Below are 27,548 nucleotides of genomic sequence, written 5' to 3'. Positions count from 1 at the left end.
TACTACCTTATTAGATGAGAATTGAATTAAATTTAAAGTGTGTAATATTTAATGGCCACTCACTGTTAGTTTTGTATTAATTGCTTTAATTAATTATATTATCTGCTTTATAAACTTTTTTTCTTTTTATCCAAATAACAAACATTCAGACAGGAACTACAATTCTCTTCATTTTACAGATTTTAAAAGCTAAAACTTAGAGAAGTGACATTACCTGCTTGGGGTCTAATAGCCCCTCGTGCCAGACAAAGGACATGAATCTGGGTTAGTTTGTTTCTAGTGATGCTCTTAGCTGTGATGCTGTATTGTGTCCTTAGACTCATAAGTTTTGCTCACTTATAGGGATCATGAGATCAGGAGGTGATGTAATCAATATTTTTTTACCCCCACCAGAAAATATTTTAGAAATACATGTCTAAACATGTGTCATCCTCTTCTGGTAGACAGCTTAGGAAGTTACTCGCTTTGATTTCAGTAATAATGTCTTTGCACAGGTCTCTATAGAAATCTCCTCAGGCATTTGCTATTCAGTCTTAACTGATTGTTGACAAATCATTATCATTAAGGATGAATTTGTTGATGAAACTAAATCCAGACCAAATGTAGTGAACAAGGTGCTTGACGGAAACTATGATGTGATTATAAAGCAGCAGATTATTTGATATCTGGCTCATAAATTGACACTAATTGCAGATACAAAAGGGGAATTTCAAGGGTATTCCTCCTGTGAAAGTGTAGCCTTTAAGTAGACATTTTGGCAATAACATCATAAAAGTTTTAAAAAGTTAGTTTCATCGATTAGAAGTTACATATCATATGTGAACATCATGGGAAATACCTTTGCAAGGAATGTACAAGGGACAGGGAAGGGTAAATCAGAGTTGCTGAATTAGAATCCAGGCTCAGACTTAATAACCATTTGACCTTAATTTTCAAAATGCCCTTGTTATAAAATAGAAAACGTTTCAGGACCTCTATAGGATGACAATTTTCCCGAGAGGAAGACATAAGATTGTACTTCTATAGTCACCTGGTGCCTGGCATGTAGAAAATGCTCAGTAGGGGTGCCTGGGTGGCTCAGTGGGTTAAAGCCTCTGCCTTCGGCTCAGGTTATGATCCCAGGGTTCTGGGATCGAGCCCCCTATCAGGCTCTCTGTTCAGCGGGGAGCCTGCTTCCTCCTCTCGCTCTCTCTGCCTGCCTCTCCACCTACTTGTGATCTCTGTGAAATAAATAAATAAAATCTTAAAAAAAAAAAAGAGAATGCTCAGTAAATGTCCACTAACATACTATTTCATTTTTAAGGACTACCGCATGCTCCTGGAAAATACCTCAATGTCTCATTATCTAACAGTATCTTAGAAGTTGTTTCCTTTTCTATCAGCTTTCATGCTTCAAAGCAGTTTTTATTTTATATATAGCTTTTTATATTTGAAAAAAATATAAAATATTTAGGATAATATGTTGATTAAACCAATGTATATTATACCAAGAATCTTACATTCTGAGGTTGTCAATTTATATTATCCTTGTCAGTGTTCCATATTCTTTTCAGAGAAACATTTTTTTGTGTGTTCATATTTTATTTTGTCAGACTTACGAAAGTAATTATATATCCATTTACTCAGAATAAGGCTCCAAGATATTATTTTTTGGTTCTGTCAGACATCTTCTAAATTGCTTATTGATTGCATAATCTTACACTTAAATTTAAGGAACCGTCACGTAAATATACAGAATTAGCAGCTTTTTATTAAATCTGAGTTTTTAAGTCTTTTAAAATCAATATTATCTGTGTGGTATTGGCAAAATTATAAGGTTGCTAAAGCTTGTCTTTGTATCACCAGCCTCCCTAGACTCACCTTCAGCTTGTCCTTCTTTCACTCTGGCATGCTCCACTCACCCAGCAGCAATTTTTAAAATCAATAATAGCTCTTTATTGAGTGTCTCTGTCTCCTCACAGCCTTTCACTGATGTGACCCACAAGGTCCTTTCATTCCTCAGCACTCATTTTATATTCCAGAATTCTCGTGGACTGTGTTCTATCAGAGGAGCCCACCACTCCAACAGTTTACTTCATGATGCAGTATCATTGTGTTACTCCTTTAAATGAACTTCTTTTCAGAAGTTTTCTGAAAGGAGTTCATCCTCCAAAGGATCATCTATGATTACACAACTTCCAATTCCCTGCTCTCTTGGTGGGGAGATGCTTCAGGGAGGAGATTTTCATCATGTCTCCGGTCCCTCTTGCTTGGCCGATGTGTAAGTTAGCCCTAGGTGCTAGCCAGTAAGTAGAAAGCCTGGCTCTTACTTGAAGAAACTTTACTATTTTTGAAGAGGTTGTGATTGGAAGATGAGCTCCTCTATCAGCCAAGTATCGTGATGCTCCTTGAAAATTTATCTACCTTTCTTTTTAAAAATATATAATAACGCTTTGGTACCTGTTGTTCTGGTCTCTTTTTCTATTCCTGTCTTGCATAGGAGGGACACAGTTGCTGCATGTCCCTTGTGCCATTGCTACCATGTTGTCACTTGATCTCACCCTGTGTGAACTCCCTTCTGCCTCCAAAAGCCATCAGAGGTGTAATTAGTGATTATTTCTTCAGAAATGTCTTGAAGGGGATGTAAGAGCCCTGTGACAAGCATGGGTATTGCTTCCTGGATGAAGGTTAGAATTTGGAAAGGTTGGGGAGAGGTTTGAGGTTGGAGGGAAAACTACATTCTGCCCTTTATGACCTCTGTGAAATCACAGACAAAGCGTCTTCCTGTGTGCAAAGATAGGGCCCATGAATCAAATATTTCCCAACTTTGTATGGCATTAAACCTGTAAATATGGAGCCTCCATATCAAATACAATATACTTTATAATATATTCTAAAGAAATTCAGAGATGAGGAAATATGATTCTAAGTAAAAGATCTTGAACACTGCTTAAAGACGGGTAAGTAGGAAACATTCTACAATTTTCTTATGCCTTTCGATCCCTTTAGCAATAGTGATATAGCTAATCAATAGATTGAATCCTGTCTTTTCCATTTCCTTCCCCTTTTCCTTCTTTCTTCCTTCATCTTTTCTGCTTCATCTTCTCATCTTCAGTTGTAAATTTTTTATTTTCAGTTATAAAGCCAGTACAACCATAAACACACACACACACACACACACACACACCCCACTGGTTATTAACAATTAGATCAATTAGATTTATTTTTTCATGCTTCGGAAAGTTACATTTTCTCTTTCAGAACTGTAAGATAGTAATAATTTTCTATTTATTTGAATCCCTTCAAAATAAAATACTGCTAACAAGGGAAATTCTTTCTTTTTTTTTTTTTTTTAAGATTTTATTTATTTATTTGACAGAGAGATCACAAGTAGGCAGAGAGGCAGGCAGAGAGAGAGGGGGAAGCAGGCTCCCCGCTGAGCAGAGAGCCCGATGAGGGGCTCGATCCCAGGACCCTGAGATCATGACCGAAGGCAGAGGCTTAACCCACTGAGCCACCCAGGCACCCCAAGGGAAGTTATTTCTAAGCAATTGATATATGCTATAGATAATATGGTCATAGAAGAGTTTCTATGATTTTTTTGTCATTCATCACTATAATCACTCTGATTACAATGATGATTAACTCACAGCGAGTAACGCATGTGCTTGCAATGTTTATCTGCTTTCAAAGGATTTACGTTCATCCATCTAGTCTGTTTCACATATTCTCACCTCATCCTTTTGTAGCTGTGAGACTCTCGTTTGGGTAGCCTATGGCCACAAAACAACTCGTGCACAGGAGAATAAAGCCTGTGGTTTCTCCTACATTATTACTGGACCATAGCCTTCTAAACTCCCTGGGTCAGTGATGATCAAGTATTCTAAAACTTGAGTGTGTGTTTGTGTGTGTATATATACATGTATATATATATACACATACATACATATGTATATATACATACTTCTCGTAAACAGCACTCTGTTATTTTTTAATGAATTTTCTCAAGAGCCAATTCAAGCCATTGTTCATATTTAAAGCTGTTTTATTTAGTGCCTGAAACTCAAGTAGAACTTGAGAATGATTTTTGGTTTACCTCTAGTGTTGGGTGAACCTTACCATTTGCCTATCTACATAGAAATAAACAGACTATTTAAGTGCAATTATATCTGACAATAAATAAAAATGCACGCAGAACTTCTGTAGCTGTATCCATAAACTTCCTTTGGTCTCCTAGGACCTGAGATCGCTGGGTGCTGGTTTTCTAGCTATTGCAGAGCAAGAGAACCAACCTTCTTGAAGGAGTCCCTCACCTTTAGTGAGGACTGGAATCTAGCACAGAATCTAGCACAGAAAACAGTTTTTATCAGAGGGCCTCAGAGTCACTCAGATTCTTAGGCCCCATCTCAGCTCCCCTGAACAACAGCCTCAGAAATCTCATTAAAAGTAGCTTCTTGGGTGTTTCTTATGTATCTTTTGCTTTCAAGCGACTGCCTTAGGGTAAGGGTGATCATAAGATCTGTGAAGACTTCTAATTCCTTAACCTTACATTCGCTACATTATTCGTTCCCACGCTCTCAACTAATCCTTAGTTTCATGGAACTTCTAAATCAGTGAACTCCTTTCAAAATAGTAACAATGAGAGGTCAGAATGATATGAATCTTTCCATTGCTTGTCTTGGCTGGTACTTTAAACAATCAAAAAGGACATGCCACATATATTCTGCCCATTGTGATTAGAAGACAGATTAAGCAATACAGGGACCCAGTTCTTCATCCTTATGGATCTGAGGGCCAGTCCTTATTTTTTCTTGGGTGAACTCTGCTCCTGGATCCCAGTATCTCAGCAAAACCTGTAAAATGGGTTTTGGCTCCCATGGCATCTACCATCAGTGACAACGGAGAGGAGCACACATTCATGCTTCTGTGGCTGCCAGGGGCTTATGAGCCTAGATTCCTGGCAACCAAGACCAGTCCCATTCACAATCACTTGAGAAATGTGGCTTTTCCCTAAAAAGACTTTCAATTAATACAAATATTCCTTATGACCTTGATAATTACCTCTGCGTGCTGATCAATCATATAAGGCCTTCACAACATTGACATCCCAGGCAACATGGGGATCCATATTCCCAGCCTTTTAACCTCTCTGTGTAGCCAGCTGCTACTATTAACCTTTCTTGGATCCAGATATTTTTAACACTTTAGATTAGGGGGTTCTCTGATGAGCCTGTTTCTTGTTCCAACATTTTTCTGACACGAGCAAACATGTTCTCAAGCTGGCTTACAGCAGCAAGTGTGGAGAATATTTTTTTTTGAAAAATATTAATAAAAACATTAAATGACTAGTAGGTTTTTTGTATGCGGCAACTCCACCTTATAAAGTTAGTGAAAAGTTCCAAGCTATGTGTGACAAAGTAATTTTGAAGATAAAACCTTTTATGTTTTGTTACCAGGGTACCCAAGTAGGAAAAATATGGCTAGCTGGTCAGTAGTGTATTGTAAAGTGATTTTGTTTTCCACACTCATCTCACAGGCTAAAAACGTGTTAGTTTAATTATTTGGAATGCTGCCAATATGGTGGGCTTCTTATAGCAGTAGGGAGGGGGCAGGGCAGGCCATTGGAGACCAGAACCCACCAATATTATCTAGAATCCTTTTGGGACCTCACATGAAGGAGCAGAAACATTTTCTACTGGATAAACATCTTCCAGAACGGCCTTTCCTCTGATTTATGCATAGCCCAGCAAAGAGTCACATCCCTTCAGTATCCTCCCTGAGATTACATGACTTGTTTCCAGTCATAAAATTACTGAGCAGTGAAAGAGAGATTACGACTCATAGTTGCCTACTTCTACTCTGGTGCTCTTCTGACAGTACTCTTCAGCTCTAATGAGAAAACATTAAAAACCCTTCAAAGGCAGACGAGAGATAAGTCATCCAGTTTCACTAACACCGCTTTGAGATGCAGGGAGATGACTGATTTTTTTGCACATTTTGCCTTGACACCCCTGTCTTTCACAATTACTAGAAATGGATATTATTTACTGATTATTTTGCTTACAATCGATTTGCATACTGTTATTGCATATTGTTAAGTGGTTTGCCAATTAATAATGTTGATTTTGGCTACATGTAATAGAATAAGCAAATATGTTTGTAAATTTAGATATTTTGTATAATTTAGTTGCTAAATGGTATCATAGAGCTGTTGGAGATTATTCTACTGGAATTCCTTGCAGGGAAATCCTGTCTCCAATTTCCTCCCATATTCTATATTAATGTTTAAAGGTCTCCCTCCTTAAAAAATTCATTTGCTTGTTTGGGTTTTAAAGCAAACTTCTCACAGGCATATACAGCTCTAACGCTCAGGGTTAAAATAAATCCTTTTAAATTCAGAACATGGTAGTTACCTTCTAAATGATTTCTTTTCTAGAGGGTCAGAGAAGAATAAAGTATTTAGTTTGAATATATTTTCATGACCTTGATTGAATCAATATGATATGCAGCATTAACAACAAATTATATTATAGCAATATAAAATATTAATATACTTAATAATTATTTGAATAAATACCAGATACTTAAATTAATACAGGATTGTTGAGTCATAGAATTTCTGAGCTGTTAGGAAACACTTGCTGGTGAGGTCTCTGGGGTCTCCAGGGGTTTTGTAATTAACACACACACACACACATACACACACACTTGTTAGTTGTTGAGTTGGTTATGTGAACTATTTAGTATATTCTGTACTTAGGTAATGTATGTATGCTTATGCTTTGGTGTATTTTGTATTTTTAATTGTTTTCTAATATTTCAAAAAAATTTGCAACCTTAATTTGTCATTTATCTTCTAAACATCTATATTGCCATTGATAAATTTTTCTTTTTGCTGTTTCATAAGCACCATAAATGTTTTCAGTTTGGAAATCAGGTTAAATAGTAAAGAGAATCTAAAAAAGAGTTTGTACCACAGATATTTTAATGTGTTTGTGTTCTTTTTTTTTAAAGCTACATTTTAATATGCTTTGATAAAACTGTATTTCTCTAAGAAGGTATTAAGTTTGGTGGCTGCAAACAATTCCCCAGTGGAATGTCTCACATTAATTTTCCATGTGCTCTCTTTTACTTATAGTTTCATTGTCCACATGTTTAAAGTCTAACAGAAAAAAAAAATCACTGGATGTGAAGTTGGGAGACAGAGCCAAGTCTACATCTACATCGTCATGCTGGTGACCTTGGGTAAATTTTATTTTTGTGCTTCCATTTCATTTTTTTAAAAAATGAGTAGTTGAAAGCATCAAAGACTCTTTCCCACAATTCAAACACTCCATGAGCTCAAAAGAAGATTTGATTGAAAGAAATGTGTGGGCATCATTACCTGGCTGCCCAGTATTTTCATGGTCACACACTTGTGTTACATACATCTGAAGTTTCTTTAAGGAAATTAACTCTTTGTAAGTATGAGCTACGGGTATCAAGACAAGTGGGATAAGTGGAAAAGGAAGGAGAAATAAGTTAATGACAAAGGAGGGATTGTGGGTGGCAGAAATGATTCCCTTTTCACTTCTTTATATCTATAGTCTAGTTATTCCTACTTGAAGACCTTACTGGCACCAGGTATTATCAACAGGGATGAGTAATATGTAATTTTTATCTTTACTGGGTTACATTTGGCCCATAGACAGTTGACAGCTGTCAGTCAGGTGGCTGGTCAATGAGGAGATACATTTAAAGCTGCCAAAGTATTTTTGCGTCTTTAAATACTTACAAGTAAACCATTTTAGCTGGAAGCTTCATTGTCCTGAAATTAAATAGATTGGTATTCACAATATAATTTGTTGAAATTAGTTGTGGGGAGAATCAGAATTTTCCCTGTGTGTCTATGGGTAAACAAAATGTTTTTCAAATGTTTTTCTGAAACAGGAGAATAATTAATTTTTCTCCACTATAAATAAGCCATTCTTAAGCTATGAAGATACATTGCAAATAAGGCTTAAAATTTAAAAGTATGTTTTTAAATTAAACTTTTAGGACACATATGAGTCATTGCAACATCATCATAATTTCTGACTAAGACTTATTAAAAGAAATCATTTCCATACATTGAGGGAGTTGGCATAGGTATTTTTGTGACACAAAGTTGAAGGTTTATGGGAAAGTACAAAATGTAGCTGCAAGTTGTACTAGGAATTAAAGCTTCTCTCCATAATTACAAGAAAAAAACATGAAATTTTGAATTAAGCCCACAATTCAGGGCATGGTTAAGATGACAAATTTTGGTTATTTATGAATATTTGGGCTATACCTAACATTATCTCTAATAGGTTCAGTCACACGTAAATAATTCACAAGAGTGATGAAAAATAGTTTGGAAGAAGCTTTTGTGTGGCTCATATTGAGTGTTAATGACAAACTGTATAATAATTATAGCCAATAGTAATGCACATAAAGAATTCACAAATGTAATTTTAAAGTTGACTTAAGAGTGTGTGTTCAGGTTTGTAGTACTTATTTCTAAAAAATGAGTGCTCTGATTCTTTAGGAATATAGTACTTAACAGACTAGATAAATAACAAAATTATCAAGTGCATGTAGTACATATTCTTTAAGAGACGAATGAAGCTATCTAAAAAATGCAGTATTGGATCATGGTTACTTAGGTACCAGAAGCAATATATGAAGGTGACAGAATATCACATAAAAATAGCAGTTTGAAACCATAATATATCATTTAAAAAAGTAGAATATACTTTAATTTTCTGAATGATATTCTATAATTAGTAATTTATAATGAAAATCATATTTGGGTTTTAATTATGTTTTAAAAATATTAGATTTTTTTGTTGTCTAGATCATTTCTGGTAATTTTTTAAACCACAAATAGTTCATAATTTTAAACAATAATTAAGTCAGAGTATGATACTTATAAATTTGTGGTTTATTCATATCATCATTGATTTAATAATTGTTTTAGATGTACTGGTCATTAAAAAAAGTCAGATCTTATTATTTTCCTATTATGTGTGAAGCATGTAGATTGAAAATTATTTATGAGATTATCATGAAAAAACAATTACCTCATAATATTAGTAATTTATATTGGTAGGAGCCTTTCTCTTCTTAAGTACCAGTTGTACCCCCCACAGCCCAGAAAATTGATTTTAGGGCTAATAATTTATAGCATTCTTGATCGGTGTATGCTGTGTGTCTTTTACATTCATTAGCCCATGTTGTTTGTGAATATGGAATTTGGTTGTTAAAATGGTTTCACATGTTTACTATGTATAGTCTTTAGCTTTGAACTCCTTACTTGCTTAAATAAATGTTTTCAATTTGTATAATACAACAATTTGTAGAGAAATGCTGTGAAGCGTAGTTAAAAGAATGAGTCCTTGAAATAGAATCACTTTTTTAAAAATATATCCTGACATGTGGTCTTATTTTTCCATGTTTTGTATTAATTAAAATCCTACTCTGAAAAAAAATATTTTTGCCTAAACTTTCGAATTCACAAAATAAAAATAGCAAATATATAAATGTACTAATTTTGGAAATCAGTGACGTAAAAACATGCTTTAGTACTGTCTTGGTTGTTTATTCCAAAGATTTTTCTCCAAAGAAACTCTTTGTAAGATAATGAGAAAATGTTGCTACTTTTAATTATTAAATATTCTGTGCAATACATGTTTTAAAAAATGTATTATAAATAAAACTAATTTTATATTCTTTCTAATCATATTCCTGTCACATGCACACATAAAAAATGCTAGCACATGAAATGTTTGAAAAGAGCATGTACCATGTCAGATTTTTATTTATTAAAAAAACATTTTATTCAGAATAGATTATGACAGAATTAGATAAAAAGAGAGGAAATGATAATTTGTGTGTTTATTTTAATAGTCTAATATCATATATGTAATTAATTCTTCATCTTTCAGATGTTAGAGTTAGTAATGAAAGAGACCAACATTCAAATATAAAGCCTTTCCTATAAAACTCTTTTTTTTAAATGTAAAAAATTGTCAAATGGTAACAGCTCTACTTTCTACACCAGGCAAACCTACTGTTGAGTTAGTTGGCTCTGATTCCAATGGTCTCATCAGCTTTCTGAATGTAGGTTCCTCAGCAGTGCCTCTTCCAAGATAACAAAATCAACTTTTAAAGATTAAAAAATATATTTTGGCAATTGAAACTCACCAGTGCCTTTCTGCTTCTCCAGGAAGTTGTACCCTTCAGCACCTGCTGAGGGCTTTGTTGTCCAAACCCTGACAGGTAAAAAAATTCCTGTAGAATAAAGCCAGACCAGCTGGCTTTGAAGAGAAACCCCCCAGTTTGGGCTGCGTTTGTCTCTTCTCCTTTTCTATGAAGACCCAGGCTTTCCCCCCTTGATCGTCAAGCCGTAAGATGCGTGATCCCTGTGCACAAGTGTCTGGCAGGCCGAGGTGCACCTGTTCCTGTCACTCTGGGGTAAATTTAGCTGTAAAGGTATCACTGACAACCAGACCTTTGTCAGTGCTGGCAAAAGAACACAGAATTGCTTCCCTCCCCTCCCCCTGCCAAGCCCCTATGCTGCTAGTTCAAATGGAAAATATCAAATTGGAAGCCTATCCAAAAATCATTCCTAAAAAATGAGATTGCTTTCATATGGTAAAAAAGTAAGTTTCCTCATTTCACGCAGACTTTAAAATTACATTTCCAAGAATAATCTTGGAACAAGACAAGTTTTTGTTCAATTAATTGTGGCTGGAAACTTTTTAATGGAAACATAGCACACACTTACTTCATTTCAGATTATTAAATTGTGTTAAGCGTTAAAGTTAGTTGCCATTCTTTGCTGTAGCTCATTTGTTCTTTTCGATCCAGAGAAATATTAGAAGGTTAAAACTTATCACATAGGAGGGATTAATCATGCTACCAAAATTAGACAGCCTGTAGTTCTGAGAGACTGTCAAAATTGTGTGCTCATAGCCCTTAAACTATTGAGAATCTAGGACCCCACTACTACATCTAAGATGACAGTTAATGTCTGTGGAAACCCTGGATGTTTAGGAGCTGGTGAAGCTAGAATTCTCTTACTCTTTAAGGTAAGGACATTTATCATGTGTGTGAATTTTTTTAGATTAATTTCTTTATTGACAGTTTGAGAACAACTCCTTCTGAAGGGAAATAGAGAGGCAGGCAGTGTTCATTGATATGTCTGACATAAATATAGTTGTTAAGATATATAAAGTAGCCCAAGGAGTAATGTATTTAACCAAAGCATTGTGAGCTTCTGCTTTGATAATTGTGATCTCCTAAGTGGTATTAGAAAGAGTTGTGCAAAGTACCTGTTCTACCGTATTATTGCTGTTTACAAGGTTTGAGTATGATGAGAAAAAGAAATCTGGGTCAAAATAAAAAATGCTTTGTAAAATAAACAAAGTTCCTATTTACTTACTATGTATAAACAGCCACTCACCAAGCCTCATTTCTCCGCAGGGCACCACTTTCAGATAAAAACATAGACCTGAATGGCATCATCCAGTATCCAAGGAAACCATGTAAGTACCTCTCTCACTGTGTACTTCTCTTATTCAGAGTTTAAAAGCTAGCTGAGTACCGAATAAGTGAGTGTTTTTATTTAATAATTATACGGGAGGTACTTTTTAGGAGCTTGCTAAAAAGAAGCAGGTTCTTGATTGTTACGTGCGTCATAACAAAACCCTTATGTTTTCATCATATTTCATAAAATTATGTGTTTAGTCCCAACCTCTCCATCAATTCTCATTCTTCAGTACAAAACAGCTACTCAAAGTCATAATGAATTGAGAGTTTCAAACTTTTCCAAGACCCATTAGTGTCTGAGAAACAATGCTTCAGAGGCCTTATGCCAAGAGTAGTGACCTAATTGTAATAAAAACTTTTTCAACTTTAAAAATTAAGAAAAAATTGATTGGAAAATAGTACTTTGTTGGTAAGCATTTATAGAGGTTTATGTGGTTTTAGACTTTCTTAGGGAGTGAGCAAGTGAGCAAAAAGTTGAAGTTATGGATGCAAGGAATCTTGAAAGCAAGTGTAATTTTTAAGATGTGAAAATCTGTTTGCAGAAAGGGTTGAAAAGTTGGCATATTGTGTTCTTTCTTTTTTCCTCCCAAACTCATTAGCTTGTAGCTGATTTCTATAGCTAATTTTAAGGTTCTAATTAATTTTTGGAACCATGGAATCTGTTGAATCTACTGTAGAAATTATTTGCAAACAATACTATTCTGGACAAAGATCCACTTTACAAATGTTTGGATTATTGTATTAAGAACTCCTTTACTTGGACTTTATTATTTTTTTTTCTCATTTTTTTCTCATTTAAGGTCAAATTATTTTCGATACCAAATAATTATTCATTATTGTTTACTTTTTCATGAAAATACTTAAAACTCTATTCTCATATAATTGTAGATAGCTTTTTTTCCTTTTTTTACTATCTGGATCAACTATATGGTTTATCTAGTCTTTTAAATAGAGACATACTACTGCTCATCAAGGTTTTCAGGAGTTGCACTTGAATGCATCCAGTTTAGCCCTGTTTAGAAGTTTTTCATATGCTTTTCATTTACTTTGTTGCTCTTGTTTTCTGTCTTTCCTTTGCAGCATGGTTCCTTGCTAAGCATAAATGGTAGAGATGATCTCACTCCCGTTTCTTCGCTGAATTAGACCCTTCCTAGTCAGTATCTCACTGCAGGAGCATTTCACTTTCCCATACAAGAATGCAGTATTGTTTATGCCTTTCTATGTTTCTGTCTTTTTACATATGTTACAAAATCCATCTTTCTAAATTGAGAGATGAAAAGTTGTGTTAGACTAAGTAATCTGTTAGTACTTTGGAAGAGTGTAAGAGCCTCCTCTCCCGGTAGGAAGACCTAACTAGGAAGTGAGTTTTCTTACGCCAGTTAACAAACTTCACAAGTGTGGAGTTTGAGACCCGAGGTACAGCCCTCTAAATAGGAATTCCTTGCCGCAGAATAAATGTTGGGCCATTGCTGGGTAAGCTTGAAAGCAGCAGGGTTAGAACAGGTCTTTATAAAGAACAAAAGTGTGAATCAAAGGGGAAGAAGACTGGCTCATGCCATAATTCCTTATCTTGAGCAGGTAGGATCTTCTGAATTCTGTTCTCCTTGTGGCAGAGGAAAAAGAAAATCTACACTGCAGTGTTTGTGACACAATTTTAGATATTTGCATGAGAATATAGATTTTCCAGAAATGCAATTTAAATTTTATAAGTTTAAGTCTGTCTCTTATACTAAAGGAAAATGACATGAGAGAAATAAATTGATATATGCACATATACATTCCTTAGTGCTGATTTCTCTAACAGAGACCGTCATTACTTGATCAAACTTTATGAGACAGTAGACATTGTTCTATATCTGCCCCATCCAGTATGGTAACCAGTAGACACATGTGGCGGGTGAGCATTTAAAATATGGCTAGTATGACAGAGAAACTGAATTTTGAATATAATTTAAATTTAATTGATTTAAATTTACATAGATCACATGTGACTAATTGGCAGTTATGTAGGTATTTTGCTTTTATCAGAAGTTATATGTAACAAATCATTGACCACTACATTAAAAACTAATGTTGTACTGTAATACAGTGGCTAACTAAACATAATAAAAAATAATAAAAAAGAAATTAAAGTACAAAGCAGTTTCTAATTATTTGATATTCTATCATACAGTAACAATTTTTATATTTTTTTTAATGTTTGAATTATCATTGCAGTGGAATTTCTTTATAACTTTTTCTTAGAGATGAATGCTTTTAATACTGTCAATGGGAAGACCTTATAATTTTGTTTTATAAGCCTGGGGTAGCAACTTTTAAAATGGACATTATAAACATGACTGCATCTAAAAACGACACTCCAGTGAAAGTTGTAAAAATGATAATAAATATTTTGAAAAGTTCATTTGCAATTTCTCTAATGCATCTTGCAATACAAAATGTAACCAACCTACAAAAATGCTCACTAGCCTTGAGTCCCTAAAGCTAATTTTGCTGCCAAAGCACATATCACATTTTAAATCATATTTTAAAGTCATGCTCCCATGGCCTTTTTAGGCATTTAGTGAAAATGGGCATTAGGATATATCATGATATCTTAAGAATATTACTAGTACAGTAATATTATAGATAGAATTATTAGCTAAAAATATACTGAGAGTTAAAATTTACTTCTACTTTTTTTTTTAAGTCAGCAAATCAGCTTATTTCTTGAGTAAGAAATATAGGCCATAGCTTATTTATAAGATACTGAACTAGAGACCATGAGGGATTTTTTTTTTTTTTTTTTTTGGTTTGTCTCCCTCCCAATCCCATCTTGTTTCATTTATTCTTCTCCTACCCCCTTAACCCCCCATGTTGCATCACCACTTTCTCATATCAGGGAGATCATATGATAGTTGTCTTTCTCCGCTTGACTTATTTCACTAAGCATGATACGCTCTAGTTCCATCCACGTTGTCGCAAATGGCAAGATTTCATTTCTTTTGATGGCTGCATAGTATTCCATTGTGTATATATACCACATCTTCTTGATCCATTCATCTGTTGATGGACATCTAGGTTCTTTCCATAGTTTGGCTATTGTGGACATTGCTGCTATAAACATTCGGGTGCACGTGCCCCTTCGGATCACTACGTTTGTATCTTTAGGGTAAATACCCAGTAGTGCAATTGCTGGGTCATAGGGCAGTTCTATTTTCAGCATTTTGAGGAATCTCTATGCTGTTTTCCAGAGTGGTTGCACAAGCTTGCATTCCCACCAACAGTGGAGGAGGGTTCCCCTTTCTCCCCATCCTCGCCATCATCTGTCATTTCCTGACTTGTTGATTTTAGCCATCATGAGGGATTTTTTAAAGTGGAAAGTGTAACATTCATCTTTTTAGGAGATCCATTTATTGGCTTTGTATACATTCTCTTGAATGGGTAGGGCTCAGATAAAAGGAGAGGGGAGGCTTCTTTCGGCAGAACCTTGGACAAGCTACTCACAGTGTCCCACCTACTGCAAAACAACTAGATTCTGGTTGTAATGTATTTCTGATGAATTATTTGAATGGGGAAAAAGTATTTGGACATTTCCCTGACCTCAAAACCAAAAAAAGTTAAATGTGTGTGTGTGGAAGGTGGAGTTGTGACAAGTGAGCAAGCAGGAAGTGTAGGAATGGCAAGATTGAATTGGTTGAATTGTATAGGAGGGATGCTGTTGGAAGGGCAGCAGTCATGTGCTTTTAAAAGAACAGGAAGACATAATAACTGCACCTGTAGATCTAGGTTTTTGGTCTCCTTTGATGTCTTTTTGTGTCTTCAGTTAGGTAGTCAACCACTTGTATACTGCTAGGTCTATTTTCAGAAGGAAGTTCTATCCTTGCTAAAAAGCCAGTGTTCTGTGTGGAGAAAATATATAGTCTTCCATTAAGGGGATGCTACAAATCACAGTCCTCAGTGCCCTCATAAAGCATCATCTCTGATATCTCCACATCTAAGAAATAGTTTTTATCATGGCCTGTGACTTCTGAGTCCTAAATCACAGCCTTAATTTCTTACATATTTATAGATGTATTTCTAATTTATTTAACTAAATTTTTATTATGAGAATTTGAAACGTACTAAAAACTAGAGAGAATGGTATAATGAACTTTCATACAGCTACAACCTACCTTCAACAACTGTCATCTCATGGATAATTTTGTTTCAACATATCCCTTATTTCCACTTCCTACCCCCACCCCAAATTATTTGGAAGCCAATTCCAGGCATGACTTCATTTCATTCAGCAGATATCTTTATACTATTAGGACTTTTTTTTGGACTTGTTTTTAATTTTTATTATTTTTTATTTTTATTTTTATTTTTTTTAAAGATTTTATTTATTCATTTGACAGACAGAGATCACAAGTAGGCAGAGAAGCAGGCAGAGAGAGAAGAGGAAGGAGGCTCCCTGCTGAGCAGAGAGCCCAGTGTGGGGTTCCAGGGTCCTAGGACCCTGGGATCATGACCGGAGCCAAAGGCAGAGGCTTTAACCCACTGAGCCACCCAGGCACCCCTAGGACTTGTTTTTTAACTGAAAAAATGAATCACACCTAAGAAATGAGCCATACATAACATTCAATATTTTCTTATTATTTTTATCAAATATGTACAACCAATATTCAGATTTTCCATATTGTCTCTTACGTTTTTACAATTACTTTTTACGATTTGAAACAGAAAACAAATAAGACCCATACATTGCAATTGGTTATTTCTCTTCTCTTTTATTCTAGAGGTTTTCCCTCCATCTATTTTTCTTTGTTAAGGAAACTGGATTATTTGGGTGGTAGAGCTCTCTATAGTTTGTATTTGCTGATGCCTTCCTGTAGAGTTGTTTAGTCATCTCCTCTGACCCATATCTTTTCTACTAATTGGTAATTAAGATTAGGAACTTGACCAAATGCATTTGGAGGAGGCTGAGCAAGACACTGGTTCTCTCTCTTTTTGTGATGTTAGCAGATATTGATCATTGTTTAGATCTATTTATTCCTTAGAGTTAAGGAATACCCAGCCTTGGGAAGTTTCCTCACACATTTGTCCAGATCAGTACTCTGCTAAATTCGCAAGCGGGACCCTGCTGGTCTCAGGACATCTTTCTCTATACAGCAGCCCTTTGCCGGGTGCCCTGTCCTGTGAACGATGGCTACCATCTTAGCCTTGCACACTTTCAGACCTGCTTCTTCAACTCAAGGAGTTTGCCTCTCTTGAGTTACCCTCCCTGTGATTCTGCTCAGAAACCCTCAAGACTGTAAGCAGGACAAGCAAAAGATTGACGTCCTTGGCTTCTCATTTCTTAGGGATTTCTTTGTTGCCTGATGTCCATGTCTTAAAAACAAGACTTTCTAAATATTTTTTTGTCATTGTTATTGTTATTGTTTTAGGAAGGAGGGTACACATAGCCCCTCTTAGTCCATTTTGGCTAGAATAGAAAGTCTCCTTAGTTGTTTAAAAAAAAAAAAATAGTTCAGCTGTAGCTTATTAATCCAAACACCATCTTAATACAAACTCAATATTTAAAGCAAACTGAAAAAGGTGTAGGAGTGTGTGTGTGTGTGTGTGTGTGTGTGTGTATATGTGTGTCCCTGTCCTTTGGAATACTGTAGACTTAAAACCATGAGTGCAACTTTCAGGACCTCTTTTTTATAATTTTTTAAATTATTGATTGACTGATACATAGTTATATAGTTAGAATTAGTTTCAAGAGTACAATATAATGATTTAGCAGTTTTATTCATCATTCAGTGCTTATCATGACAAGTGTACTCTTAATAACCTTTATTTATTTCACCCAACCCTCTACCTACCTCCCCTCTGGCAGCTACCAGTTTGTTCTCTCTATTTGGCTCTTTTTTTTTTTTGGTCTCTTTTTTCCCCTTTGTTTTGTTTCTTGAATTCCACATATAAGTGAAATTTTATGGTAATTGTCATTGTCTGACTTGTTCTACTTGGCATTATGCCCTCTAGATCCACCCATGTTGTTGCAAATGGCAAGATCTCATTTGTTTTCATGGCTGAATAATATTTATTGTATGTATATATCTCATCTTCTTTATCCATTCATTTATCAATGGACATACTTTGGGTTGCTTTCCTAACTGGGCTATTAAAATGATGCTGCAATAAACATAAGGGTGCATATTATCTTTTTAAATTAGTGTTTTTTATTTTCTGTGGGTAGATATCCAGTAGTGGAATTACTGCATGGTAGGGTAGTTCTGTTTTTAATTTTTTGAGATACCTCCATATTGTTTTCCACAGTGGCTGCACCAACTTGCATTCCTACCAGCAGTTCACAAGGGTTCCTTTTTCTCTAAATCTTCATCAATATTTGATGTTACTTGTGTTTTTGATTTTAGCTATTCTGACAAGTATGAGGTGATACCTCATTGTGGTTATGATTTGCATTTCTCTGATGATGAGTGATGCTGAGCACCTTTTCATGTGTTTGTTGGCCATTTATATATCTTCTTTGAAAAAATATCTATGTCGGTCTTTGCCCATTTTTATATTGGATTATTTGGGGATTTTTTTGTGTTACACTGTAGGAGTTCTTTGTAGATTTTGAATATTAAACCCTTATCACCCCTTATCAGATATATCATTTGTAAATATTTTCTCCAATGCACTAGGTCACCTTGTCCTTTTGTTGATGGTTTCCTTTGTGTGCAAAGCAACTTTCAGGACCTCTTGATGACATTTTCCCTCCCAGCTAATTATGTTTTTCCTACAAGATGAGTCTTATTTTGTGTTTTATTTAGAGGTAATTTTGTGATTCATTCATCATTCCTTTAATGAACATTTTTTAGTACCTACTGTGTATTGTATAAAGTATTGGAGTTATAGTAATGAATCAAATACTGTTTATGCCCTTAAAAATCTTAGTTTATTTCCCCATTGAAACTGGTACATGAATGCTCATAACATCTCTATTAGTAATAGCCCTAACCGGAAATGTCCTTCAATGGTTAAACAGAATATGATATATCCATGGTACGGAATTCTACTCAGCAATAAAGAGGAATGAACAAGTTGGCTGAGCCTCAAGGAGATTTTGCTGTGTGAAAAAAGTTTATCTTAAAAGATTACCTTATTGCTTATTTCCATTTATACAGCATTCATAAAATAATGTAAGTATAGCATTGGAGGACCGATTAATGGTTGCCAGGGGTGAGAGGGGAAGGGAGAGAGTAAGTGTGGACATAAAAGGGTAGCACTAGGGTGTCTTGTAAAGGTACAGTTAGGTGTCTTGATTGTGATAGTGGTTACTCAAAGCTACATCTGTGATAAAGTTGCATACAGCTATACACACACACAAACACAAATAAGTACATTACAACAGCTGAAATATGAATAAACTCTATGCATTATACCAATATCACTTACCTGATTTTAATATTGTAATTATGCAAGATCTTAACAGTGGGGTGGAGATAGGGGCTGGGGAAAGGGTACACTGATAGTACATTTCCTTGCACTTTCTTAAGAATTTTTATAAGTATTTCAAAATAAAATTTTTTTTTCTGAAAAGTCTTGCAATTTCATGAAGGATACAAAGAACTAAACAGCCAGTTACAATACACTGTAATAATACTCAGTTAAGGGGAAGTAATAAAGTATATATGTGGAGGAATACCTTGTTCCCATTCCTAAGTCAAGAGACAATGTCTCTACTACTTCCTTGTCTCCTAAAGGGTCGCAGTAAGGTCCTTTGCCTCTGTTTGAGGGGCATGTGTTAGCAATAATGGAATTGTGGATTGCTTGTGATTGATCCCTCCTGACCTCCAGCACCCATGGTGATGTGCCCTGCTCATTAAGGCCTTAGTAAAGTACCAACTGTACAGGGAGACATTTTATAAAAATGAGCATGGATAAAGTAAAAAGGAGTGTCATTTCTCACAACACATTCAACTGTAAGTTCAAAGACTCATTCCAGACTTAAATACCAATGATTTTGGATTATGCATAGTTTTGGTTCTTCTCAAGCCCAATCCTGCCATCAGCACCATCAGCCAAAGCTTTACTCTGACCACTGAGAAATAGTTTTGGTATGTAAAATGAACACATAGCTGCTGTGGCCATTATGCATGCATTGTCACTTGTTACTATAACTTAAATTCAGTGACAGATTGTCACATATTTTGAGTTTTCTGAAGTTATAGAAGTTTTTTACCCCTTGGAACTAAGTAGAAAATACATTATTTCTGATATGTTGGTGGAACATATTTTGGTTTTGTTGGTCTTTAGTAAGAAGCACTAAGAAAGTGACTCAATATTAATTAATGTCCTTGTCACATTGTGACAACTCAGTTGTCTTAGAATTTTTACCAGGCTGTGTATAAGTTTCACAAAACTACAAATAGGTGGGTTTACCACATGTAAAATGGAAATATTTTCATTTTGTTTGTTGTTGTTGTTGTTGCAGAAATTCACACCCCTTCTCTGTGTCAGGAAGGTCTATTTGGGGCTGCCCTTGGACTAAGGAAGGAGTCTAAGTCTGCAACTGGGGGTTATGGAATAGTCCCTGGGCAGAAGATGTTCATGGAGTATTTAATCTATCTGAGTCTTCCTGAATTAGAATCTCAGGGTGTATGTATAGACAGCTCTGGTTTGCCTCATTTACCTTTATCAACATAACAGTCAGTTTGAAATTACCTACCTCTATCTGGTAAAATTCACACTTCTTTTGAACTCATCCTTCTTTTTAAAAAACTGATGCAATGGTAGAGTCTTGGTCCATTTTCTTTTTTTAAATTTTGCTGAGATAAAAATTATTTATGTATTTTTATTTTTAAAAAAGATTTTATTTATTTGACAGAGATAGAGAGAGAAAGGGAGGGAACACAAGCAAGGGGAGTGGCAGGAAGAGGTAGAGGGAGAAGCAGACTCCCTGATGATCAAGGAGCCCACTGTGGGCTTAGTCCCATGACCCTAGGATCCTGACCTGAGCCAAAGGCAGATGCTTAACTGACTGAGCCACCCAGGCATCCTGAAATAATATATTTTAGATTGAATAGGTCATTTATTTTTTTTTCAGGTCATTTATCATTGATCAGATCCCGAGACTTCATTATTTTTGTTGTTATAGCCAAATGTGTACTACTTTTCATTTTAACATTTTATTAATATTTACTTTCTGAAATAAAAAGTTTTTATTTGTAAAAAAATTTTTTTATTTGTGTGCTAAATCCTTTAACACTTTTAAGAAAACGTACAAGTCTGTGTTAATAGCACAGTTGATTTAGAATATTTCTTGCCTCCTGGCAATTTGTGACTGTGTGGTCCTAATTTTATTGTATGACCGTGATCTTTTTTGTATCCTGTTCTATCTCTGTAGATCTGAGAAAGTTCTTACTTATTTCTTATTTTTATTCATTTACTTAAAATGCATTTATTACTAGGACTCTTAAGGTTATGCAATAGTCCACATATTCTATGCTTTTCCTACAACCTTAAGATCATACCGTGCTAGTCTAAATCTATAATATATTAAATAATATTATAAGCATTTCTTGGAGAGGAATGGGGATTAACAGGAAGCAGTGGATTTTTCATGAATTTGGCAAGCTATTTGGGAAGTTGTTTTTTTTTTTTTTAAGTAGCTTAAATATACTTGAAGCATTAATTTTGGAATAAGAGTTATGTAGGAACCAATATTATTCCTCCACTTTATAAGGAGAGAGACACTGCCATCATCTCCCTTCCTTGCCTTGTATCTGCATGAACAAGTTGAACTGAACAGACGGGTACTCTCAAGCCCATGGGTTCCTGGACCAAATCCAACAACAATAGGAAGCATTTGCAGAGCCTTTGACTTTTTCTTCCTCAATGGGCACATCTGGTGACTCAGCTACCAGTGTTGGACTCCATATTACTGCTAATTCTCAACTTGAATCTGTGCAGTCCACAAGATCTGGGAGGTCATGACTCTGAGCTTGGTCCCAGGGGCCCATACTCACTGAAATTATACTCTTTTGTCTTTATGGGACTAGGTTTCTGCCAGGTCTCCTTGGATCTTTGAGTGTTGTCTTTATGTCCTTACTCCATGCTGTGGTGTCTCGCAGGATATGATCAGCTCTGATAATGACCACCTCTGCCTGATTTCTAGGTATTCAGATAGTTGCTTTTTTCTCTGATATGATATCATATTACTTTTAGCTGCATATATGACTTCAGCACTCACTGTGCCCTTTGAATGTTGTGCCTGTCTATCTCACTCTGACTCTTGGTTGGCAGCCATGGATGAGGTCACCTCTGTTTTATGATCTCAAATGTGAGTACTGGCCTGCTATTGGTATACATGCATTGTGCTTCACATCTGTAACAGGGAGAGGGGTCACTGACATGATGAGTCTCCCCACGCTCTAGAAGGGGTTCATTCACATTCTTTCCTTTCTCTCTCTCTCTATCTTTCTTCCTCTCCTTCCGTCCTTCCTTTTCTATCTTTTTTAAAGATTTATTTATTTATTTATTTAGTTGAGGGAGAGACAAAGTGAGAGACAAAGCAGGAGTAGAGGAAGGGAGGGGCAGAAGGAGCAGGACAGGGAAAAGCAGACTCCCCACTGAGCAGGGAATTCAATGCAGGGCAGGTCACATTTCGAGTGCTCAAAAGCCACATGTGGGTGGGTGGGGTAGCAGTAAGAGGGGCAAATTTCGTTTGTTGTAATATCCTTGTGATACTTTCAGTATTGAGATTTCTCAGCAACAGTTATCACCAGGGACCTTGAAAGGAAAATTCGTCCATGTTTTTTGTATTGGGTGGCCATGAATCTGGAGGTTAGCATTTTATGTCCTGAAACTAATCTGAGGAGAAGAACAAATAACTACAGTCATTATCAAGAAAGTGAGCAACTTACTCTGAAAACTTTTGGATGCTTATTTTCAATTTAATCTGAGGAGAAGAACAAATAACTACAGTCATTATCAAGAAAGTGAGCAACTTACTCTGAAAACTTTTGGATGCTTATTTTCAATTCTTAAATCACTAGTAAATACACTTACTTATATTATCTTGGAAATTTTCTTGATCTCTTTTTATGCCACCTGCTTCTTTACAACTTCTATGATTTCACCAGCTTTTTCTCCTAGGGTTCCAATGAGAATGAGTTTGTAATTTTTCAGAGATACTCATGACTTTCTATTTGACATACAGTTGCTGGTTAATTTCTTTGTTATCCCCTTGATGAAGTGCCTCATGTGGACTACAATGTAGCCAATAATGCTTATTGAATGAAAAAAAAATACATATATATAAAGGTATATATATATATATATATATATATACCTTTTCCTCTGATCTGGAAAGCAGGTGCATGCTTTTGACTCTTTTGGTATATTTGTAGTTACTAGCATAGTGTAGGGTATGCAGTTAGTGCTTAATAAATTCTTGCTGACTGGATCCATGACTTATAATTTGGCTTTTCTAGTCTTGGGTCAAATCTGTATCTATGAAACTGTTAAATTATATCCTTGGAAAGAACATCATTGTTTTCATCTGGAGGAAGAAATACAAATACATACATCCACTACTGTTGTATAATACACAATTTTTGCCAGAAGAAAAGTATGACTGTTTAGGTCTCAAACGTTATGATGAAAGAACCTAGTTTGTGGATTTTGGAATCATTCATTCTCTCATTCAGCAAACAATTACTAAACACCTATTATGATTATGACATTGTGTTGGACATGGGATAAAAATGGTAAGTTTTGATACTCAAGCTGCTCACATTTTAGCTGGAAAGTCAGAGAGACCTCTTGAAAACATTTGTAAGTTTAGAGAAAGCTAGCTATTAATTGGAAAAAGATTCAGCCATCCTACTTGTCACTCTGTTTTTCCTTCGTTGGTGTTGGTTAGTCAGTATTTTTAGAATAAATGTGTAGATAGTGGTTTGTTTTTAAAGAAGTTACATTATTTGGCATTTATTACATTTTATTTATTTCCTTGATTGATTAATTGCAGTTAAATTATCTTAGCATGCTAGAAGAGATTTTATAGATTTTGACATATGATTAAATAGCATAAAGCATAACTAATGTGGTTTTAGTGGCATGCTATGTATTAAAGCATAAAATTTAAACACACACTTCATCAGGAATTTTTGCAGTTATAGTGAATTCAAAAGATTCAGATATTGGAACTCTACCTCCTCGTTAGGGAGGGGCAGGAATTTTATAATTGAGATTATTATAGAAGAGTGTCCTGACATAACTGATTGACTTTAGTGATGTGCCTTGAAAGTTCAAATTCAAGGTGTGCACTTATTTCAGTCAGCTTATTCTGAATGTTTAAATAAGAAATACTATTTCTGGGTATTCTGAATAACTCGTTGTACATTTATTCCTAATAGTGAGCATTTGGACTAATGATGGATTACTAATGAGCATGTAAATGTACCACCTGATTACATTAATATATGATCTTCCATGACGAGGTCTGAAATGAACATTTCTAATATGTATTTCTTTTCCCCAAATGGCACTGTGGCGTATACTGAGCAGGACTGAGACAAGGGTGTTTTTCTTAAGAGCCACTGATTTAGTCAATTATCAAAAATCACATTATAATAAATGCTGTTCTAAGAATTTTGATTAACCTTTAAATAAATGTTACTTTGAAAAAAACTGCCAAATGTGTTAATGATAAATTGTGAAGTGGTAGTAATTGCAAGTGGCTTTATGGATAATATAGTTAATTGATACCACCCTCTCAAACATATATAGCACATCAGCTGTTATGAGGCTGGGTGATAGTAATGGTGTCTACAGCATTTTTGATGCATTGAGGATGACATGAGTAAAATGGAAACTTAGAGTGCTCACCAGGGTCATTCTCTCATGCACATCTGATGCCCATGGTCAAGTAAATTTTTAATGACACATAGTCACTACACACCTTTCAGCCTTCTGGAGAGGTAAGTGTCCATTGATCTGTCCTAATTAGCCTTGCAGAGTACTTCAGACATCCCTGCATGAACACTATTATTTAATAAAATGGGAGCTATTTTTTTCACAAGCTCAGCACTTGTTCCTTGGATGGCTATATTGTTGTTGTTATTGTTTTAAACTCAAGTCTCATGTTCATTCTTGTCTTTGTCTGACAATGTAGTATTAATGTAGCGCTGCATAAGAAAGTAAGCAAAATCAAGAAATGGGTCTGATTATGAAAGTTCATTGCTATTATAAGAAACCCATAGAGCGTACATCCATTCCTTCCCTAATGTATAGGGTGCTGACTGCATAAAATTGCTTGGAAAGACATTAAGGATATACAGGCAATTCTGTTGAGGTGTGCAATGGGATGCTTTTATATTTGGAAATAAAGGTGGTTCTGGAATATCTGATTTGCAAAATAAAAGGTAGCCAAAGCAATTTTTTAAAAAGATTTTACTTATTTATTTGATAGAGTGCAAGAGAGAGCACAGGAGAGGGAGAAGCAGACTCCCTGCCAAGCTGAGAGCCAGATGTGGGGCTGGAACCCAGGACCCTGGGCTCATGACTTGAGCCGAAGGCAGACACTTAACTGACTGAGCCACCAGGCATCCTGCCAAAGCAATTTTTAATTGCTCTAGATTGGAACACTTATGTAGGGACATCTACTTTTTCTTTTTCTTTTTTTTTAAGAGTTTCGTTTTTATCTGAGTCTGGAGCCTGTAACATCTTGAGTTTGTTCGTAGATGGAGTAAATCAAGTATTATTTATTTAGCTAATAGGATTTGGACGTAGGGGAATTTTTACTATGGATTCTTTTTCTATTTGCAAAGTTACTCAGTTACAAATGGGATACAGACCAGATGGTGTTAAATCCCGTTCCAGGGATGACGTCTACAGCCAGAACTTCTTAGAAGTATGAATATCACTTGATCACATGGTTCACTGGTTACTGGACTTATTTGCTCTTAAGAAAATGAATAAGAAAAAAAAATGAATAAGAGTAGGTTCCTGTTGTTCTGTAGGGCTGGCCGTTGATGACAGTGGTCTAGAGTTGCCTTTGTGTTCATGGAAATCATACATTTCTTTCTGCTGTTTCAGGGCCATCGAGTTGGCTCTCAGGCTCCACAAATGCCTCCTTTACCTGCTTGCTCATAACTGAAGCTGCATTATGAGAGATTAAAATCTTTGGATTTTGCAAATATCTCTAGAAATGGTAATACTTTGTTTAAATCAGATCCATAGAAATCAGTATGAATGAGTTTACCAGCTCTTTCTGGATAACAAGATTTGAAAGTGGGAGGGGTAAAGAAATATGAGGACACTGGATAATGAGGGAGTAAAAGGATCTGCTTTGTGGGCATGAAGGGGGCAAGAGGGGTGAGAAGAAAAGCTCTGAGGAGAGAGGCTTAGAACAGCAGAGCATAAGATGTACTTTCTTTACAATATAGGGAAACCTCTAAAAATGGCAGGCGTTCTAAATATAAAATTAAAACAGAATTTGTTTTCAATTTTATTTAGGTATGAAATTAGTAATTTCATTTTTAGATATTCTCCTTGAATTACTTTGTTCATTTGTTCAGGAAGCATTTATTGAACAACTCCTATGGACTAAATAATGTGTTGGAAAAAGACAGGATTCCCATCCATAATGTTTTATTAGTCTCTCTGCTTTTGGCCATAGGTAATAGAAAACCCAATTCCAAATGGCTTTAGTACAGGGGAAATTTGTTGGTTCACACTACTGAAAGTCCAGGGGCAGAGTGGAATTCAAGAACATTGTAATCCAATAGTTTTGACTCAGTTTCCCTTCCATTCTTTTTCGTTACTCTCTCTGTGGGTCAGCTTCATCAGTGGCTAGTAGCAAGGTGGCTATCAAGTCAAAGGGGCTATTTCAGAGCCTTTTTGGAGGGCTAAAAGAATGTTCTCAGTATCTTCAAAGAAACCTCTTCTTGAATTTTATTAGCATAAGAGACCAAGATTATACAGGTATTTAGAGGACTGGTAGATGAAGATATGTATGGGTTCAGTGAAAGCATTGAGGGGGATATACCCTCTAGACTGGTAGAGATGGAGGATTCAGAGTGGAATTCCTTGAAGAGATATTACCCAAACTGAATCCAAGAGGATGAGAAGGAATGAGGAGGTGGGGAGGGCATGTAGGGAATGAGAAAAGTGGGTTCAAAGACGTAAGCAAGAAGTTACACTGCACAAAATCAGCTACCTTTACTCATTCTTCAGGTCTCGGCTTCACCTTATCTTCCCATGGGTTTAATGGAGCCTCGCATGGCCTCACACTTCCCTGTATTTATCCCATCTTAACATTCACCCACTTCATTGTTATTTATTCAACTGCCTGCTCTTCCTCCCTAGATCTTGTGAGGACAGGGTCCATTGTCTGTCTAGTTGCCCCTTTATTCCTGGCTTCCAGCACATCATCAACAGTTAACAAATACTCATTAAATGTATGAATGAATGTGGGATTTATTATTATTTTCTTAAATGATAGCATTTAGACCTGTTCCTTCCTACATTGATCAAAATGATAATAATTTTCATGGTCCTGATTAGACTTCTTATAAATAGTCAAAAGGTAGACAATAAAATGAAGTCTTGAGGATTTTGAGTTTTTGTCTCTCATGATCTAACCATCTTGAATAGAATTTTCTTGAGCATAATTACGTGTTTTCATATACTATAAAATCCCAAAGCAGGATGAGACCTTAAAAGTCATTAATATTCTTATTTGTTGGATGGATAAGTTTGTTTATTGGAAGACTGAATTTTTGCTCATTACATCCTTCAAAAGATTAACCTCATATGTATAATACTCCGGCATAGGTGAGTTTTGATTTTTCTTCAACTTTTGAAATTTCTTTTCTTTTTTATAAAAGATTATTTATTTATTTATTTGAGAGAGAGAGAGCTGCGGAGAGGCAGAGGGAGAGAGAGAAGCCGGCTCCTGATCAGGGAGCCTGATGCAGGCTTGATCCCAGGACCCTGCAATCATGACCAGAGCCGAAGGCAGAACCTTAACTGACTGAGCTACCCAGGCACCCTGA

The 27,548-nt window shown here is 35.5% G+C and overlaps 1 long non-coding RNA gene across 3 annotated transcripts in view; it reads left to right on the top strand.

Moving 5' to 3' along the window:
• LOC122917689 overlaps positions 1–27,548 on the top strand; it is a 412,577-nt gene that overhangs the window by 3,555 nt on the left and 381,474 nt on the right. For all 3 annotated transcript variants that reach the window (XR_006386434.1, XR_006386435.1, XR_006386437.1), the window contains exons 2-3: positions 7,118–7,224; positions 11,467–11,528. This is a non-coding gene — a long non-coding RNA (uncharacterized LOC122917689). The remainder of the gene's footprint in view (positions 1–7,117; positions 7,225–11,466; positions 11,529–27,548) is intronic.

Source organism: Neovison vison, chromosome 1, assembly GCF_020171115.1.
Source record: "Neovison vison isolate M4711 chromosome 1, ASM_NN_V1, whole genome shotgun sequence".
Taxonomy (NCBI): Eukaryota; Metazoa; Chordata; class Mammalia; order Carnivora; family Mustelidae; genus Neogale; species Neogale vison.
Note: the sequence above shows the minus strand (reverse complement) of the source record. Positions and strands in the feature narration are given on the sequence as shown.